Below are 18667 nucleotides of genomic sequence, written 5' to 3'. Positions count from 1 at the left end.
GGAAAACTTGCTAAAAGTCAATCGGGACATGCCATTTATTTTTTTTACCTTCTGAGGAATTACAGGAGTTGGTGTGCTTTCTTGGCTATAGCATCAACATGGTTGGTCATTGACAGATTGGTGGCACCATTTACAACTTAAAGCTCTAAAGCTTAGTTACCATTGATACAGACAAGGATGTGTACTCCTCCTAGCTACCTGAAGTCAGTGACCAGCTTATATATTTTTCTGACATTGAGGAGGACGCTGTTAACTTGATACCATGCCGCTAGGCTCTCTGTCTCCTTCATTAAACTTCTAAATGAAATGAGAATAGGATTTCGGTTCACAGTCATGAGCGTATAGTACGGGGTCCTCACAATATGGCCTCTGCAGCACTCGAGAAGCACAACACAGATTTTGTGACAATTTTACAGAGCATCTGTAACAGTGCTGAATCTGAGCTTCTTGTTGCTGCTTCTTTAATTTGCCTTTCCAATCCCGTCTGAATTATCTGTCTCCTCGTACATTGTTATTCCATGCCTGGTGATCAACACCTCATAGTCTGTCAAGGCACGTTACAGACTTCAGGATTCAGTATTGAATTCAGCAGTTTCAGGTAACTCATTCTTACTGTAGCATAAGAACATACCATTCCTGCTGTAGACCGTCCATCTATGACTTTAGATAAGTGTTTCTCTCATAATCAATGTAGTTTTATCTTCTGAGCATATCCTATGGTTCTGCATTTCATAGTTTTTTTAACTAAAGTAACACACACAAAATGCTGGAGGAACACAGCAGGTCAGGCAACAGCTATGGAAAGGAATAGAATTTTCACCAGGGACTCGGCCAGAAATGTTGACAGTTTATTCTTCTTCATAGATGCGCTTGACCTGCTGAGTTCCTTAGCATTTTGTATGTGTTACTATTGATTTCCAGCATCTGAAAAATATCTTGTGTTTATAGTACTTAAACTTCTTTGTATTTTCCCTTTCTTCTCACCTTCTTTAATGTATCAGCCAGTTTACTTCAACAATGGTTTATCCCCATGGCAATCCCGATCTCATCGTACTGGAAGTATTCCCTTTGTCTATCCATTTCTCCCTCACTGTCTTCACATCTTAAAATTAACTTGCTTTCTCTCTTTCCCAGTTCTGACAAAAGGTCTCCAATCTGAAATATTAACTTTTTTTCTCATTCCATAGATGCTGTTTGGTTAGCTGAGTATTTTCAGTGTTTTCAATTATCTTAAGTTTCAAAAATCAGCATTTAGATTTTCAGATTATTTAATCCCTTTCTACCTTACTATAAAACATACCTTGAATGGGGTCTAAGCAGATATACCAGGCTGATAGGGATCATTCTGGAGTTATGAAATTATGAAAAACACAATTATGCATTTAATCCTTTTATATTATGAATATTCAAAGAGGTTCTGTAAATTTACCTGACTATGTTTTGTGTTAAAGTTATGTAGGTAGTTATAGCAATTCAAAGTTCAAAGTAAATTCATTAACAAAGTACACATACAGTATGTCACCATATACAACCCTGAGATTCATTTTCCTGTGGGCATACTCAATAAATCCATAACACCATAAGAACCATAATAGAATCAATGAAAGGCTGCACCAATTTGGGATTTCAACTAGTGTGCTAAAGACAAAAAGGAGTGCAAATTCAGAAAGGAATAAATGCCTGCCAGTATCTTTCCTGTAGCACCTTAGGATTTCATCTTGATAAGCAGCCTCATGTGTGGCACCTTATCAAATGCCTTCTGAAAATCCAAATAAATGACATCCACTGCCTCTCCTTTGTCCACCCTGCTTGTTACTTGAAGAACTCTTAACAGATTTGTCAGGCGTCAAATTTGTGAGAGAAAATTTGAAAGAGTTTAAATGTCTTGATGGAAAGACCATTGACCAGATCATTGTTACTTTCTCCACTGTTAGCCCCCAACTAATTGAGTACTATCGGGCTTTCGGCTTTTATTTCATGAAATGCATGGTTTGGTGTTGGATGTAAGAAAAAGAAAGCAGAAGGTATATTTAATTTGAGATGGAAACTATCTTTAAATCTTCAAATTAACTAGTAACTGCAATAGCTATCATTAGAGAAACAAGTCTCCTTTAATATGCAATGTAACAGTTAAAGAAACTTTCATATTATTTGTCTCCAATTATTTAAAATACTGAGCAAAATTAGTTCAAGCTGTATATTTGGTGAATAGTTAGGTAAAATTTCAAAACCTTTTAATTCATTGAGTAATTGACTCAGTCTTAAAGGTATATCAGACATCTACTCTGAGTGTGATACACATTTTTATTTATTTAGTATGTTCTATTCTTATAAATGCAACATATAATGTAATCAGTTGGTTGATATTAAAGTGAATTTTAGTGGGAAGTGGCTTCTTGTTTAATTAATGGAGATTCAATAATTTCTAATTAATTCCTGATTCAAACAGAAAACATAATCCAATCAGACTGCTTAGATGCGAGTCTCCTCCTTGAATTAGTTGCAAGAGTCCCATGAGAAAAACCACATTCTGAACTACTCATAACCATACCTCAGAGCAATAGACTAACTTGTCCATGATTCTGCACTGACTGACAATCTGATTCCGACTGCGTACAAGAATGCATGAAGTCACGACTGGAAAAGGTTCACAGAGGCAAAGGTGAGGTGTGTGTGTGTGTGTGTGTGTGTGTGTGTGTGTGTGTGTGTGTGTGTGTGTGTGTGTGTGTGTGTGTGTGTGTGTGTGTGTGTGTGTGTGTGTGTGTGTGTGTGTGTGTGTGTGTGTGTGTGTGTGTGTGTGTATTAGAGTTCAGTATAATGGGTGAAGTGGAAGTGCCACTTTTTTGTCTACAAATATTCAATTATTTGCTCTTTTAAGGTCAAGATGTATAAAAGGGAGCCATATCTTACATGCATTTTTGCATATTTAATATTGAGGGTAGCAAAGATGATTGAAATATTTTCTAACTCTTCCATTTGCAGTACTGAATTCTTTAACTATTATTAACAGACTGATCAAATATTTTTGTTACCTTTGTGTAAAATATATGTTATCATTAAACAGTTTTGTTCAAATAGAGTAACGCATAGGTGTTCTATACTATGTATGCTGTTGAATACCCTTCCACCATCTACAGGTAGATATTTTAATTCAGGGATAATATTCTTTAAAATAAATTCTGTTTCCCTGCCTTCAGTATTTCAAAGGATTAAATGTCAAAAGGCAGGTACATGATATCTTTGCTAAGCTATATTTGATTCTCTATTAGCTGCTGAATGGTTTTATTTTAGTAAATAATTAATAGCTTCTTGTTTCCAAAAATTGTTGATTGTCATACAAACTTAATTGCTATTTTGAGCGGCATTTTTAAGTTAATACTTCAATGTAATTTACCCTAATGGTGATCATTTTTACATGTCAAGATTCAGTTGATATAGTAGTAGATATAAAAAAGTCCTACATTAAGAGACCCATGCCAAAGTAACTGCCAGAACTGATATACTAACAATAACATGCTTGATTATTTTATCTCTGTGCAGTATCAATTAAAAGAGGGATGCAAAAAGAGCGTAGATGTGCTGTGGCTATCAATTGAGGCATCATTATGGCATATAAACCACTGATTGTTTCCCACTAAGGGAAGGTCATGTTGATTAAAAACATGTTGTAACCCTGAAGAAATAGGAAACTAATTCAGGTAGCGGAACAAAAAAACATGAAATAGGACGGAAGCTCAAAGTATCTGCTTTTAGTGGAAGTGCCACTGCCAGGGGACTAGAGAAAAAGGCATTTTAACAACTGAACTCTTTTATTATTGCCTCAGAAGTTCAGAAGCAATGACTCTGATTTATCATTATTTCAAGCAAACCAACAGGAATCATTTACAATTTTGTTCTAATTTTTTTTTGGATCATCATGGAAGCAAATCATGATGTTTGCAGAGACCTGTGCGATAAAAATGGAGCTTAAAATGTTACCCGTTACTTTGAAATAAAATTAATTACTTATGTTATTTTCTGCAAGTATGAAGTTATCTGTGCTTTCAGGCAGTTATAAAAATTAATTACACCATTTAAAACAAAAAAAGCACAGCTCAAGCTAGGTAAAAGTTATTTAACAAGTGTACTGTATACTTATTCAGTTCCATAAATTACTGAGGTTAAGTAACACCTATTCCGATTTGGTGGCAGGATATTTCCGTTCACGAAGTAAAAATTCCTTGGGTGTAACTTTTATGCTGCATGCAGTTTACATTATGTTTTTTGCTGCTCTTTGGTTTTGGTCATTTGCTTACTTACAAATGAAGCTTTTGTTCAGGATCTCTGAGCAGCACCGCGGTGCTGGGCACAGTGCCTGGGCTATTTTCTCTCGTTAATCCTGTCAGAAGTCTCTGCCACATTTCAGGCTGAGTGGAACTTGTTATTGCCACCAAGGTCATATTACTACCCTCAGATCTGTTGAAAGCCAGGTCTACAGTGCACACAGAAGAAATCAAATTGCTTACTCTCAATTTACTCAAAGAATGAAGTTGATTATTATTGGTGGTTCATTATATGCATATATAGTATATATGTATACACAAATAAACATATATATGGTAGCATAGTGGTTAGTGCGATACTAGTACAGCTCGGGGTGTCAGAGTTTGGACTTCAATTCCGGCATCCACTGTAAAAAGTTTGTACGTTCTTCCCCTTGTGCAGGTGAGTTTTCTCCAGGTGATCCAGTATCCTCCCACATTCCAAAGATGTTCTGGTTATGAGGTTAATTGGTCATTGCAAATTGTCCTGTGATTAGGCTATGGTTAAATCAGTAGGTTGCTGGGTGAAGAGGCTTGGTGAGCCAAAATGGCCTGTTCCACATTGTATCTCTAAATAGTAAATATGAACGCAGACTAATTCATGAATGTCCCCTGCTGGAATTAGTTCCATGAAAACATATGGGCACGTTTGAAGCATAACGTAGAAATGATGAATCACATTGATGATATCATTATAGGGCCTCACTCTATGACTTGAGTTTATTTATCAAACAATTAATTAGTTTAGCATATAAATAATGACAATTGATATTGGCGCATTAAATCTTATACATTCCTATGTATGGCTTCAAAGCCATATTATTATGTTGATCCCTATCACAGGATTCGTTAACTCGACTAATGTAAAAAACTTAAGTTTCATTTTTTTTAAATTGCAACAAAAGAAATCCAATTGCTATAGTTGGGTTTCTTGATGTCATAGTCATAATTTGCTTGTAACTAAATTAAATGTATTCATAATACAAGTGACTTAGGAAATGGCCCCTTTTGTGAATTCTATGCAATGAAGCTGAGACATCCACTTGTGCACCAAAAAACCCAAGTTGAAAAAAAATTGAGTTGATTTATTTATTTCTTTTCCATACAAATTCCATGAGAGCACATTTTATTCTGTACATCAAATGTTTGGGTAGTCATTTGTAAATTTTGTAGGGGTGAATTTCTGTAACCCGAATGGCTATTACCCAGGGATCACCCATTAACATCATCATCAGGAAATTAAGATCATACAAGGGGAATGGTATTACATGAATAGGAACAACATGGAAGACGGAAGCAACACTGTTTGGACAGGAAGGGATAGGAAGGAATGCCACAATCAATACATAGACACGATTATGATAAGTTGCTGCGTTTTATCAGTTATTTCTCTTTACCAACTGTAGTTTGACATTCAGTACTAGTGTCCCCTCAAATCTAGTCAATGCACTTCAAGCCTTTGATTGGAATAGCTCCTTGTACAATTGGTTCTTTGATTTCCTCACTTGCAGGCCCCAGTCAGTTTGGGTTGGCAACAGCAGCTCTTCCACAATTTCCATAGGCACTGGTACACCACAAGACTATGTGCTTAGCCCTCTACTCTAATCGCTTTAAACTTATGACTGTGAAGCTAAGCACAGCTCCAATGCCATATTTAAGTTTGCTGATGACACCACTGCCACTGGCTGAATCAACATAAAGAAGGGGAAGTGAAATCTGGCTGAGTGGCACAAAAACAACTTCTCTCTCAACATCAGCAGGACCAAGGAGCTGACTATTGACCTCAGAAGGAGGAAACTGGAGGTCCGTGAGCCAATCCTCATCGGGGGATCAGATTAAATCAGATTTAAATTCATTGGTTTTATCATTTTGGAGGATTTATTCTGGGCCCAGCAGCAGGAAAGCACAGCAGCACCTTCACTTCCTTAGAAGCTTATGAAGGTTTGACACGACATCTAAAACTTTGACAAACGTCTGTAGAATGCGGTGGAGAATATGTTGACTGGTTGCACCATGGTCTGGTATGGAAACACCAGTGCCCTTGAATGGAAAATCCTACAAAAAGTAGTGGATATGGTCCAGTCCACCATGAGTAAAGCTCTCCCCATCACGCACAGAGTGCTGTCGCAGGAAGGCAGCATCCATTATCAAGGACCCCCACCACCCAGGTCAAGCTCTTTTCTCACTATTGCTATCAGGAGGAAGGTACAGGAGCATCATTACTCACACCTCCAGTTTCAGGAACAGTTATTCACCTTAAACTATCAGGCTCTTGAACCAGAGGGATAGCATCACTGAACTTGCCACATCATTGAACTGTTCCCCACATCGATTAACTCAATATCAAGGACTCTCATCTCATGTTCTCGAAATTTATTGTTTATTTTTTAATTTTTTTCTTCTGCACTTGTACAATTTGTTGTATTTTTTACATTGGTTGCTTTTCCATCCTGCTGAGTGCTTTTTAGACATGTGTATTCTAAGCAAACCTGTTATAGGAATCAATATATCATTTGGTTCTGAAGTCGCACTTAGAAACACAATAGATTTAATGTACAGAGTTACCAGTTTCATTGAAGATCAGTCAAACTATTTCATTGTTTGATATATGAACTCAAGGCCATTCAGTTAGGCCGTGTAATGGTTTTGTCAATGTGACTGAATATTTCTGAGCCAAGCTCCAATGCGCCCTAATGTTCTCACAAAACAAATTCTAGCGAAGAGCATTCACACATTAGTCCGTCATTCATACGTATACAATGAACTGACATAACAATCGGATAAAATTGCTTGCAAAACGTTTACTTTATTCTTTGAGTAAAATTAAAAACATCAATTTGAATTTTTCTGCAGACACTAAAAGCCTGGCTTTCAAAGGTTCTGAGGGCAATTGTATGACTATGATGGTATTCCACTCAGTTCTGAAATAAGGCAGAGACTTCTGACGACATTAGTGAGAGAAAATAGCCCAGGCATTGTTCCCAGCATCAAACATTTGGAGATCCTGAACAAAAGCTCCATCTATAATCAAGAAAGCAATTAACACTGTCAGCAGTCTTAAGTAAGCAAATGACTAATGCTCACATGCAGCCAACGACAATATGTAAACAACACACAGTATAAAAGTTACACCAAAGAAAACACCTTAATTGTTTTAGTTATGGTAACTTGTGTTAGGATGTCCTGATGGATGTGATTGTGTGAAGTAATGATTCTTGGATTCAAAACTTGTCTCACATAATTAAGGTGCCTTGTAAGTCACAGCAGATAGATTCACCACAGTACCTGAAAGCAAATTATATCCAGGAAAAGGTGAAAAAACTAAACTAATCTCCCCAATTTTGGGCAACAAACTAAAGGGAATTCTTATTCATTCATTCATCAAAATTGGCAGAACCAAATGCAAATCTATCTTGAAGGAAAATAGTAACTTAGCATTTGTCAAATGAGCTGGAAGTCTGTTCCAGATCTTCACTCTCCTGTGCGAAGAAAACCACCTACTAATATTTGATCTTAGAAACATTGATACATAGAAAATCTACAGCACATTACAGGCCCTTCAGCCCACAATGTTGTGCCAACCATGTAACATACTCTAGAAGCTGCCTAGGATTTCCCTATCACATAGCCCTCTATTTTTCTAAGCTCCATGTACCTATTTAAGAGTCTCTTAAAAGACCCTATTGTATCCACCTCTACCCCCTTCGTTGGCAATGCTTTCCATGCACCCACCACTCTCTGTGAAAAAGAGAGTGACCTCTGACATCCCCCTTGTACCTACTTCCAAGCACCTTAAAACTATGCCCCTCATGTTAGCTATTTCAGCCCTGGGAGAAAGACTCTGGCTATCCACACGATCAATGCCTCTCAACATCTTATACACCTCTATCAGGTCACTTAACATGCTTAAACCTTAAGTGATTTAACACACTGCTCAAAGCTCCTTCCCCAACCTAACGTATTTGGAAAAAAACTATTTAACAAGGGCAATAAAATCTACTGATGCTGGAAACCCAAGTGACACGGATGTCAATCCATGGCCCTCCTCCACTGTTGCAAAGCGAGCACGCTCAGTGACACCTTGTATTCCGTCTGGGTAGCCTCCAATCTGATAGCATGAACGTCAATTTCTCAAACTTCCGGTAATAACCCCTCCTCCACCTTCACCAGTCCCCTTTCCCATTTTGTTCTCTCACCTTATCCCCTTATCTGCTCATCACCTCTGTCTGTTCTCCTCCCCCTTTTCTTTTCTCTGGTCTTCCACACACTCCGGTAAGATTCCACCCATCTCCAGTCCTTTCACTAATCCATTTCCCGGCTCCTCAGCTCACCCCTCACCCTCTCCCGGTTTCACCTTTCACTACCGCTTTGTACTTCTTCCTCCCCTCCCCCCACCTTCTTACTCTGATTTCCCATATTTCTTTCCAGTCCTGATGAAACGTCAACTGTTTACTCTTTTCCAGAGATGCTACCTGGCCTGCAGAGTTCCTCCAGCATTTTGTGTTTGTTATTTAACAAGGGATTTTTTTGTTTTGTTTATTTATCGAATCATGCATAAATAATCTATGTTATCAATGCTAAAATGTCCAAATGTAGATCTGGACACAAAACTTTGGCAATTCATTTCTACCTACAGATGTTGAATGACCTGCTGGGCTCCTCGTGCAGCTTCTTTGTTGTTTCAGCTTCTAGCATCTGCATCCATTTGTACCGTATTATAAAACAAAGTGTGTTCCAGATGAATTCTGAGATTTGGTCCTTTGAAATGAAGCATGGAGGTGACAAAGTATTTTAATCTTTTCTCTACATTATTTTCAACAGGTGCTTCCTCAGCCTCCTTGAATTTGGCCTGGAAATTTAGATGTATGGGCTTGCAAATGGCCTTGCAGTATTTCCTTGCTTCCAAACTATGAAGGACTTCAGCAATTCTGAGACTAAACCAGATACTTGCACATTGCCATTAAAGTTCAAATGGAATCTAAGCTCTGTTTGGGCTTCCAGTCTGTGTCTGTGTGATTGGATTCCAGGCACACCAACAGTTTCACGATACACCGAGGGCAGGCGAACCTCAGAATCAAACTTACCGTTCATGAGGTGAAGCTGAAATCTGCCTCATGTCTTAATCTTTGTTAATACTTCCCATGGGCTGACACAAAGAACTGTTCCAATCCCAGGACCAGGCACTGAACTTAAATGTGCATCCTAGTAAGCATCCACGCGGGGGAAGAAGATGAAAATCAGTCAAAGTTTGTGATAGCCCACAGCTAATAACAAGTGCAGAAAAGGGTGATGATCACACATTGCTCAGATAACTTGCCCTAAGACAACAATTTTATCATCTGGTTTTTGTCTCTGAAATCTTCAGTTTTTGTCTTCAGTTTGACAGGGTTACAGGCTCATTATATGTCTTGAAGAAGAAACTGCATGTTCATGGCTAGGTAGCGGATGGCACCCAATATCATGCAGCTGAATCAACTGAACTTGATTTCACTAAGGAGCCTATTATTTCAAGTAGATCGTCTGTGAGTCAGCTACCCAGTTGATGTGGCTCTCTAGGGTGGCCATGATAAAAGGACCAATGGTTAAAGGCTTTTGTTGTGCTGGCAGCAGCTCTTGGGCATGTATTTGAGCAAATCAGGAGATTTCTTCTCTTCCTTCCTCTGAGTCCAACTCAAATTTTAAACGTAATAGAATCATGGGGCTGCACAGCATAGAAACGGGCCCGTGAGATAAACAAAAACTAGGAAGAAAGGGAAAGAAGGAGCTGAGAGGCAGCTTTTTCACGCAGAAGGTTGTGAGTACTTGGAACATGGTGCCAGAACAAAAAGCTGAGGCGAGAACAATTCAGTATAAGAGTCAGGTTTATTGTCATGACCTGTCATGGAAGGTGTTGTTTTGTAGCAGAAGTGCAGAGCAAGACAAAAAATTACTGAAAGTTACAGTAGTAAATAAATAAATACTCCAAAAAGAGGAACAACAATGTAGTGTTTATGCATTGATGGCTCATTCAGAAATCAGATAGCAGAAGGGAAGAAGCTGTTCCTAATACGTTGAGTATGAGTCTTCATACTCCTCCTCCTCGATGTAATAATGAAAAGAAGGCATGTATCATCTAAGGTTCACTTGGATAAGTACATGGAGGGAGTGGGACTTGTCGGGATAAAGGCTGTACGCAGGAATCTGGGACTAACTGGTTGGACAGCCATGGACTCGGTGGGCTGAAGAGCTTGTAGCCATGCTCTATTGCTCTATGAATCTGTGACAATATATCCAAGACCACCTTTTTGTCCATCTGCACTAATCTAATTTGCCTGCTGTTCAGGTCATTCTAGAGTTATGATAGTACAGATAACATAATTATGAATTAACTAAAATGAGAACCAGTCTTCAGGAAATAAAACCCTGTAGACATGTTAATGAGACAATATGATTCTGTCCCATTGGAAAAAGGGTGAAGACAGTAGATAAATATTCCTTCTATTAGCTAAAACTGTATCCCTGTTACTCGAGGCACCGTTCAGGACAGTAACACACACAAAATGCTGCCTGACCAGCTGAGTTCTTTCTGCATTGTTTGTGTGTTGCTTGGATTTCCAGCACCTGCAGATTCTCTCTTGTTTGTGACAGTTAAGGACAGATCTGTTTTGTCACTTAACCTTCTGGTTGGTGGTATATTCATGGTACCATCCTTCAACAGTGACAAAGGGACGTATGTTGGGTGTCTGGACTTCAGGTTTTTAGAACAGGCACCAATAGTGAATATTCAAAGGAGTTCTACTAGTTGTTCTGCCATTGTAACTATGCTATTCTATAACTTTACTTTGACCATAGTCCAAATGGTAATGTTAAAGAAAAAGTGATTACAGCAATTGAAACTGGAGTTAAAGTTCAAATTTCAAAGTAATTTTATAACCCCCTTCTTCTTCTTTGGCTGTCCATCAATTTCGATGTTGACTGTGATGAGAGTTTAGTCTCTGCAGGCACATTTATGGACCAGAAGACCAGCACTGGATTGGCACTGTCTCCCACATTGGTTGCATTTGCCAGTTGACTGGTCTAGCACCGAGTGTCTGCGTTCATGACCTGCTTCATATTTCTTCTGCCTTTTCTCCTCGATAGCTGGGATTGACCTCTTGACAATGCAGCGCCAACTCTTCTGTCCAAAGCATCTTTCTCCCAGGTGCTGACATTCATGTCAGTGTTCTTCATGTGATGCTTGAACACATCTTTGTAGCGCAGCTTCTGACCACCATGCTTCCTCTTTCCTTCATGTAGCTCCCCATAGAAACAGCTTTGGGTAAACGATCATCCCTCATTCCTGTGACATGACCAGTCCAACGCACCTGAGAGACTGTGATGAGCGACTCTGCGCTGACTGTCCCAGCACGTTTGAGCACCTCCACATCTGGTACCCTCTCTTGCCACTTGATGTGTAATATTTGGGGTAATTTGGTAAAGGCAAAAAGAACACCAATGGTGACCTTATGCTAAACTTTTGCACTCAGAGGGAATTGTGCGTTACCAACACTTTCTTTTGTCAACCCGAGAAGAACAAGAAGATCTAATTTTATAACCAGAGTATATATGTGTCATCATATACAACCATGTGATTCATTTTCTTGTGGATAATAACAGTAGGTACAAGAAACACAATAGCATCAGTGAAAGGACAGACAAACCACCAATGTGGAATAAAAAAGCAACAAATTGTGCAAATACAAAAGGAAATAAAAGAAATAATATTAATAAATAAATAAGCAATAAATATCAAGAGCATGAGATGAATAGTCCTTGAAAGTGAGTCCATAGGTTGTGGGAACAGTTTAGTGATGGGGCGAGTGAAGTTGAGTGTAGCTCATCTTTTATTGTCATCTTTGTGTTGAAGAAATATGAAACATCATGTCAGAAAAGTGAGATCCTCTTGGATTCTCCTGGACTCACTCTTTCCTGGAGGTATTTCACAGGTAAGGCCACGATGTGACCAAGTTTAGGTCACTCCCAACACCTTCTCTGCATCCTTACCCCTCAAAGCGTCACCTATTCAAGTGACAATCTAACTATCTTAAAGGTGGATGTTCTGTCTGATACCACCAACTTCATTTTTGTCAGTGACTTCTAAATATCATCACTCTCTGTGTAAAAAAAAAACTCTTCCTTTAAAAAATTGAAAATTCTTTCCTCTCAGCCAATGTTGGTCTATGCACCTACAGCCAACTCATTGTTTACTCACCACTGCATGCACTAATGCCTGTTTCACGTCTCCCCCAGTGGAATGCGAAGAAGTTGTCCAAAGCAGTTTCCTCATCAGAAGTTCTGCCTTTCTCTAGCCAGTATTTCACTTTCTTATTTGATGCGAATTTGAATGTAAAAGAAAAACATCACTATATGGTTACCTCAATAAAATGAGACACTTCTTTTCTCCGTTTCCTGCTCTCATTTATGGTAAGCACCAAAGCGGGCTGGTGCCACACCCCAGAGAAAGGAACTGTCTGAGGAAGGTACATCCTGGGAGTGGATGCATCAACTGAGTTAAGGAAATGACAATGTAGGCTGCTTTAGTCCCATCAATTATAACAAACTGCTTGATGCACGTAGTTTCCTCCCATTCATCGCCATGTACCACTGAGGTAGGTGTGCCCGTGCTATCTTTCGAACCCCTTCGAGGAATGAATTTCCATCTTTCTTAATTTCCTGCAATTATTCAGGCAAAAGCTGAAACCACTACATCTCAGGCTTGGAAAAGGAGGGATACTGGAACTCACTGTTTCCTGACAGTCACCAGAGAGTTGCTGCCAAAAGGGAAAGGTAAAAAACAAATCAGTTCATTCAAACACAAGGGCAGAGTTCTGTCTGTTTTAATCTCACACACAGTACAAGCATAAAAAAGAACATGGATTTGTAAAATTAAACCAAACTTCAGATAACTGTGAAGGCATTTGTAAGGTGTAGTCTAAAATCACAGAAGATCCACAAAAAGGAATGCGGCTTCTCTCTAAGTATGTTTATTTTTTCAAGACAATAAAGGTTAAATGAGTATTATTTCTTGTCAAAATGAGTAGTAATGAGTCTAGAATATATTATTTCTTTTCAAAAAAAGCACATATAAAGCGTTAGCTGATTCACAGATGAAAGGTCAGAAAAGCTAATGGAAACTGTGCCACGGCAGCACAATTGTAGGAAGTGATGATAAGGCTGGATATTACAAGAGTGGTATTCACTTCTTTGGAAGATCGTAGTTAAGATTTGGCTGGTACATATTATACAAGTTTCAGCAGATTTCACTCATTCAGTAAAATATCTTATACCAGCATAAAATTGTGATTACTTTTGCACTATAATCTCTGTTGAAATTGGCTCAAAGTTTGAAGCTTTTGGATAAGAATTGAACTGGCCAGGATCACGGAGTGCAAGTTTGTAAAAAGACATGAAACATGACTCCAAATATGGTACAAGTATTCTCTTTCTGTGAAAACAGTCATTCAGATTTGTTGTGAATTCAACAATATTAATTATCAAATGAAGATAAATATTATGGATTTAAAATAAAATTTCAAATTGACAAGTTTAATTCACAAAAAGTAGACAAACTAATGCTAAATAACAGCAATAAAAGCTCCAGATTCAGCTATCAAGTGTGACTTACTAACATAAATTGCAATGAACCTCATATAATGTTCATTGCAACTAATTTTACAGCTAATCATCACTCTGCTAACAAATGAAATATATATAACACTATACTGCTGCAAAATTGAACATGCTGTTGGTAACTGCTGTATGTACTTTCTGATTTAATTTACTTTGTTTCTTTTATTCTGAAAAAGAAATCGAGTTTCCATGCTCCAAATATAACATCGTATTTAGTAGGTTAAGAATATATTGAAAGCGCTTTTGCTTAAACTTGTCCTTTGTGATGATGCTATTAATATTTCCATTGCCCTTTAATGACTTACGGATAGAAATTGGATCAAAAGACTTATTACCTATGCGATTAACTTATAATCCTATTATATGAACATAGATAAGCTATAATTATTTGAAACTGCCTCCTTTTGAGGCCTATAAGTTTCATAAATCATATATGTGAAGCATCCTATTCATGCAGCAAAATGCAAAGTAGATCTACCTTATAAGTATGGATGGAATGTACAAACATTATTTATGAAAATAGGTTGATTTTGTAGCATAGTAGCTGCTGCCATCATTTTCAAAGATAACTTCACTAATGATTTAGTTAATCTCTGTAATCTGGAACATTCAAAACACATTAGATGAATGCCAGGTTTAAAGATCGACCAATGGATTTCCTACGGCCAATGTATTAACATCAGAAAGGTTACTCTCTCAATCATGTTGGACCATACGCCTCATCAGGTAAAACAAGAAATCATTGAGTAACATGGTGATTTGAAAGGGATGGTTGTTTGAATGGTATTTGGGAGCTGATAAATTTTATAATGTTATACATTTTATGGAAAGTCACTGATTTTACAGATGCAAAAGATTTTTAATAATTTAGTAATTCATTAAGGTTTATTCCTGATACAGATTTACCACTTGTATATCGAACAGACCTCACAGAGAGGTTGCAAAACTACTCCTCCCTCTCTGTTTTCTCAACGCAGGTGTTTCCCAGGACTGTGTGCTGAGCCCATCGCTGTATCCTCTGTTCACATGTGACTGCACAGCCAAACACTCGAGCAATCACTTTGTTAAGTTCACCGACGACACAGCAGTCGTGGTCTCATCGCCAACAGCAATGAAGTGACCTACAGACAGGAGGTGAATGAGCATGAGGCCTGGAGCAAGGCAATAACCTAGTCCTTAATGACAACAAAACAAAAGAGATGGTTACCGACTTCAGACGAACTCGTGCACCATTCACACTCCTCTTTACATCGGTGGCACAGCAGTGGAAACTGCAAGCAGGTTCAAACTCCTGGAAGTGCACATCACACACAACCTCTCATGATCCAGAGTAGAAATCATTTCACTCTCCTTTACACTCTTGTACAGGAAATGACGTACAGTTAAATACGTTGTTTGTATTAACAACCCTGAGGATATGCTGGGGCAGCCCACAAGTGTCATCACACATTCTGGCACCAACATAACATGCCCAAGCAGGAATATTGAAGCATATAAACATTTCCACCGGAAAAATGTAGCAGCATCAAAATAATGTTGAAAGATGCAACAGCAGGTAAAGGGTTAAGATTAATGGCAGATTAATTAATGGCTTTAACATGACTGCAATTATTTTGTCTGGCTAGGGAGCCATGAGCAAGAGAGGCACTAATTTAATTTTAGACTGAGCGGCTTCATTCTGTGCTGTAAGGTATTGGAGCTCTCTTGCTAGAAAATGAATAGTGTCATGTTATTTTTTTCATGATATGCAATTGAATATCTTTTTATGTCAGAGTGAAACACTAAAATGACCATTCCCAGATGGTTTTGCATCACCTCTGGTTGACTAAGCCCTCACTGACATATTCCATTTCTTTTACTTTAGCTCTCATTTCCTTTCCTTCTAGCCAGGACAAGGATGGGGTTCCTTTCCATGGGTGTTTATTCCTTTCCATAGATGCTGCCTGACTTCAGAACCAGAATCAGTTTTAACATCACAGGCATAGGTCATGAAATTTGTTGTTTTGCAGCAGCAGTACATTGTAATATATAGCATACAGTATATTCAAAAATTAAATTAAATAATGAGTACTGGCTGAGTTCCTTCAGAATCCTGAATGTGGTACTCTCTTGTGTTTAAGATGGGTTTCCTGTCATCTGCCATTCATCCTCACCATATTCAATGGATTATCTTCCACAATTTCCATCACCTTAATGAGATGCAAGCTTAAGATATAACATCTTCTCTCCTTGCAGAATTTCAAGTGAATGATTTACACTGTGACTCCCTGATTCTCTCATCCACCTCCACCAAAAACTTACTTGTGGCTTATTCAAAGTTCAAGGTAAATTTTATTATTAATGTACATACATGCCACCATATACAACCCTGAGGTTCATTTTTCTGCGGATATGCTCAGCAAATCTATAGAATAGTAACCATAACAGAGTCAATGATTGATCACCCAACTAAAGCGTTCAACCAGAGTGCAGAAGACAACAAACTGCAAATACATACATAATTAAGTTGCAAAAATATCGAGGACATGAGAGGAAAAGTCCTTGAAAGTGAGTATATGGGTTGTGTGAGTAAACACGAGGAAATCTGCTGCCTGCTGCCTGCTGTGTTCCACCAGCATTTTGTGTGTGTTGTTATATGGGTTGTGTTATCATTGAATGATGGGGCAAGTGAAGTTTAGTGAAGATTTCCCCTTATGTTCATGGGCCTAATGGTTGCGTGGTAGCTACTGTTCCTGAACCTGGTGGTGCGATCTGTAACTTACCTGGCCTGATTTTTCTGCTTTCTCTTCTGTTTTGGATGTCCAATAGTCACTTGTGTTTTTCATCTCACAGTTCCAGGATTACTTAATTTTCTGTCTTCTCGCAGTTAATTTGTAAATTTCCAGATGGATTGGCTGGGATTAACAAATATTCAGCGTACTCTGTCAGCCAGTACCAACACCATCTATGTCAATCAGTCAGTATTCCTCTCAATTTCCTTTGTCTATCCTTCCTCCTCTGCAGCTTAAAAGATGTGCATTTTCCATTTTTCCCATTTCCTATGAAAGATGATCGAGTTGAAACCTTAGCTATTATTTTTCTGAGAGCTATTTCTTGACTTGCTAAATATATTATTTATACATTTTTTATTCTTATTAAAGGCAGAGAGGGATTTGGGGGGAAAATTCAAAGGCTTTACAAAGAAAAAGACAGACTGGAGGTGGTGGTGCAGTTTACAAAGATTAAGTAATAATAGATTTTTATGACAGTGGTAGATTTTCAGGAAAAGGTGATAAGATAAAAATATGTAATGTCAACTGTAAGAATTTGAATATCATTAGCTAATGATTTCAAACATCAAAAGCTAAAATGAGGACCATCAAAGATAAGCTGATACCTGACATATACCTCACCTATACCTGGATAAGTGGATATTTTAATCATTTCTTTACTGGCACAATTTTGACTTTGTTTTGAAGCAATATGGACTTTGTGAACTGCAATGTAGAATTTATGTCATGATCTCTTTTATGAGGAAAAGTGACACTAAGTGCATTATGTGTGTTGCATTAAGTACAGTACATTTTTTTCAGAATGAGGTTTTGTTATGAATATGAGGACTTTCAGCATGAACAGCAATTTAAAGAAAAGCTATTATTGAACAGCTTGATGGTCATTACAATTTTGTGGAACTGCAAAATGAAAATACTGGCACAATTTAATAACATAAGCATTCTAAATTCACATCTTCTGCTGTGTTTATTGTCTTGAAACTGATTTATTATTTCAGACTCAAAGCTCAGGAAAATCAATTAGCTGTGTGATCTTGCTGTTACAAGAATAAGTACAGAATAGATTCTGTATTTAAATCAAATAGTAGATGACGAAAATGAGGTATAGTTATTTTCACCTCAGCAAGTTATAATATCGCTATATCAAGATAAAGCTTCTAAAAATACAGCTATATTTAACACACTGTCTCATCTTCCTTCATTATTTTTGTCATTACAGGCAGTGTGGAAGAAGAGGTCAGCAAAAGGGTTAATGAATGAAGTAGTTAACTTGCAGTTTTCTATTTGAACTTTGTCACCCAATGTCCTAAGCTTAGACCTGCACACGGTTTTTCATAATCAGGATGCAGCACCGAGTGTCGATGGCTGAATAAAGGAACATGCACTCATGATTTAGTCACTTGTCTGTTCTATGATTAAAAATACCCTGTGCCAAGGATGTACTTGTTTGCTCCTGGTTACGTATATCTGCTTGTATGACAGATTCACTTGCATGCCAATATTTACCCGTTCATCGGTATAAATAAATGGCAAAATTGTGCTGTAACTCAGAGCCCTGCACATTTCTGCAGGCTCTCCATGATATCATGCTGAATAAAGGTATCACCACTTGAACACTGGTCTCTAGCATAATTTTTCTTCAACAGGCAGTCCTACAGTTATGAAGGATGTTATTCCTGATGACTATCCACAAGCCAATTTCTCTATAAATCATAAATATCGAGTTTCTATTGCTCCCCATATCATATGATTGTGTCATTCTACATACACTTGCGTTCGTTCATTTCATTGAATTATCACCCAAATGCTACTCAAAATTAAAGCAATGACGCAGTATCCAGTCAATACAGAATATCATAAAACATATTATTAATATTATCCAAGACCAGAATCGAAACATGAAACGAGACTGAAATGACAACAGGGTACTGATCTAGATGCTAGATG

General features: G+C 37.9%; 1 long non-coding RNA gene across 1 annotated transcript; it reads left to right on the top strand.

Moving 5' to 3' along the window:
* Window positions 1–2556: 2556 nt before the first annotated feature.
* LOC140727394 (uncharacterized) lies at window positions 2557–18214 on the top strand. Its single transcript, XR_012098841.1, has 4 exons — window positions 2557–2662; window positions 14927–15083; window positions 16185–16273; window positions 17940–18214. It is a non-coding gene; the product is annotated as an uncharacterized lncRNA (long non-coding RNA).
* The last annotated feature ends 453 nt before the right edge of the window (window positions 18215–18667 follow it).

The sequence above is a fragment of the Hemitrygon akajei genome, chromosome 5 (assembly GCF_048418815.1).
Source record: "Hemitrygon akajei chromosome 5, sHemAka1.3, whole genome shotgun sequence".
Lineage (NCBI taxonomy): Eukaryota > Metazoa > Chordata > Chondrichthyes > Myliobatiformes > Dasyatidae > Hemitrygon > Hemitrygon akajei.
Note: the sequence above shows the minus strand (reverse complement) of the source record. Positions and strands in the feature narration are given on the sequence as shown.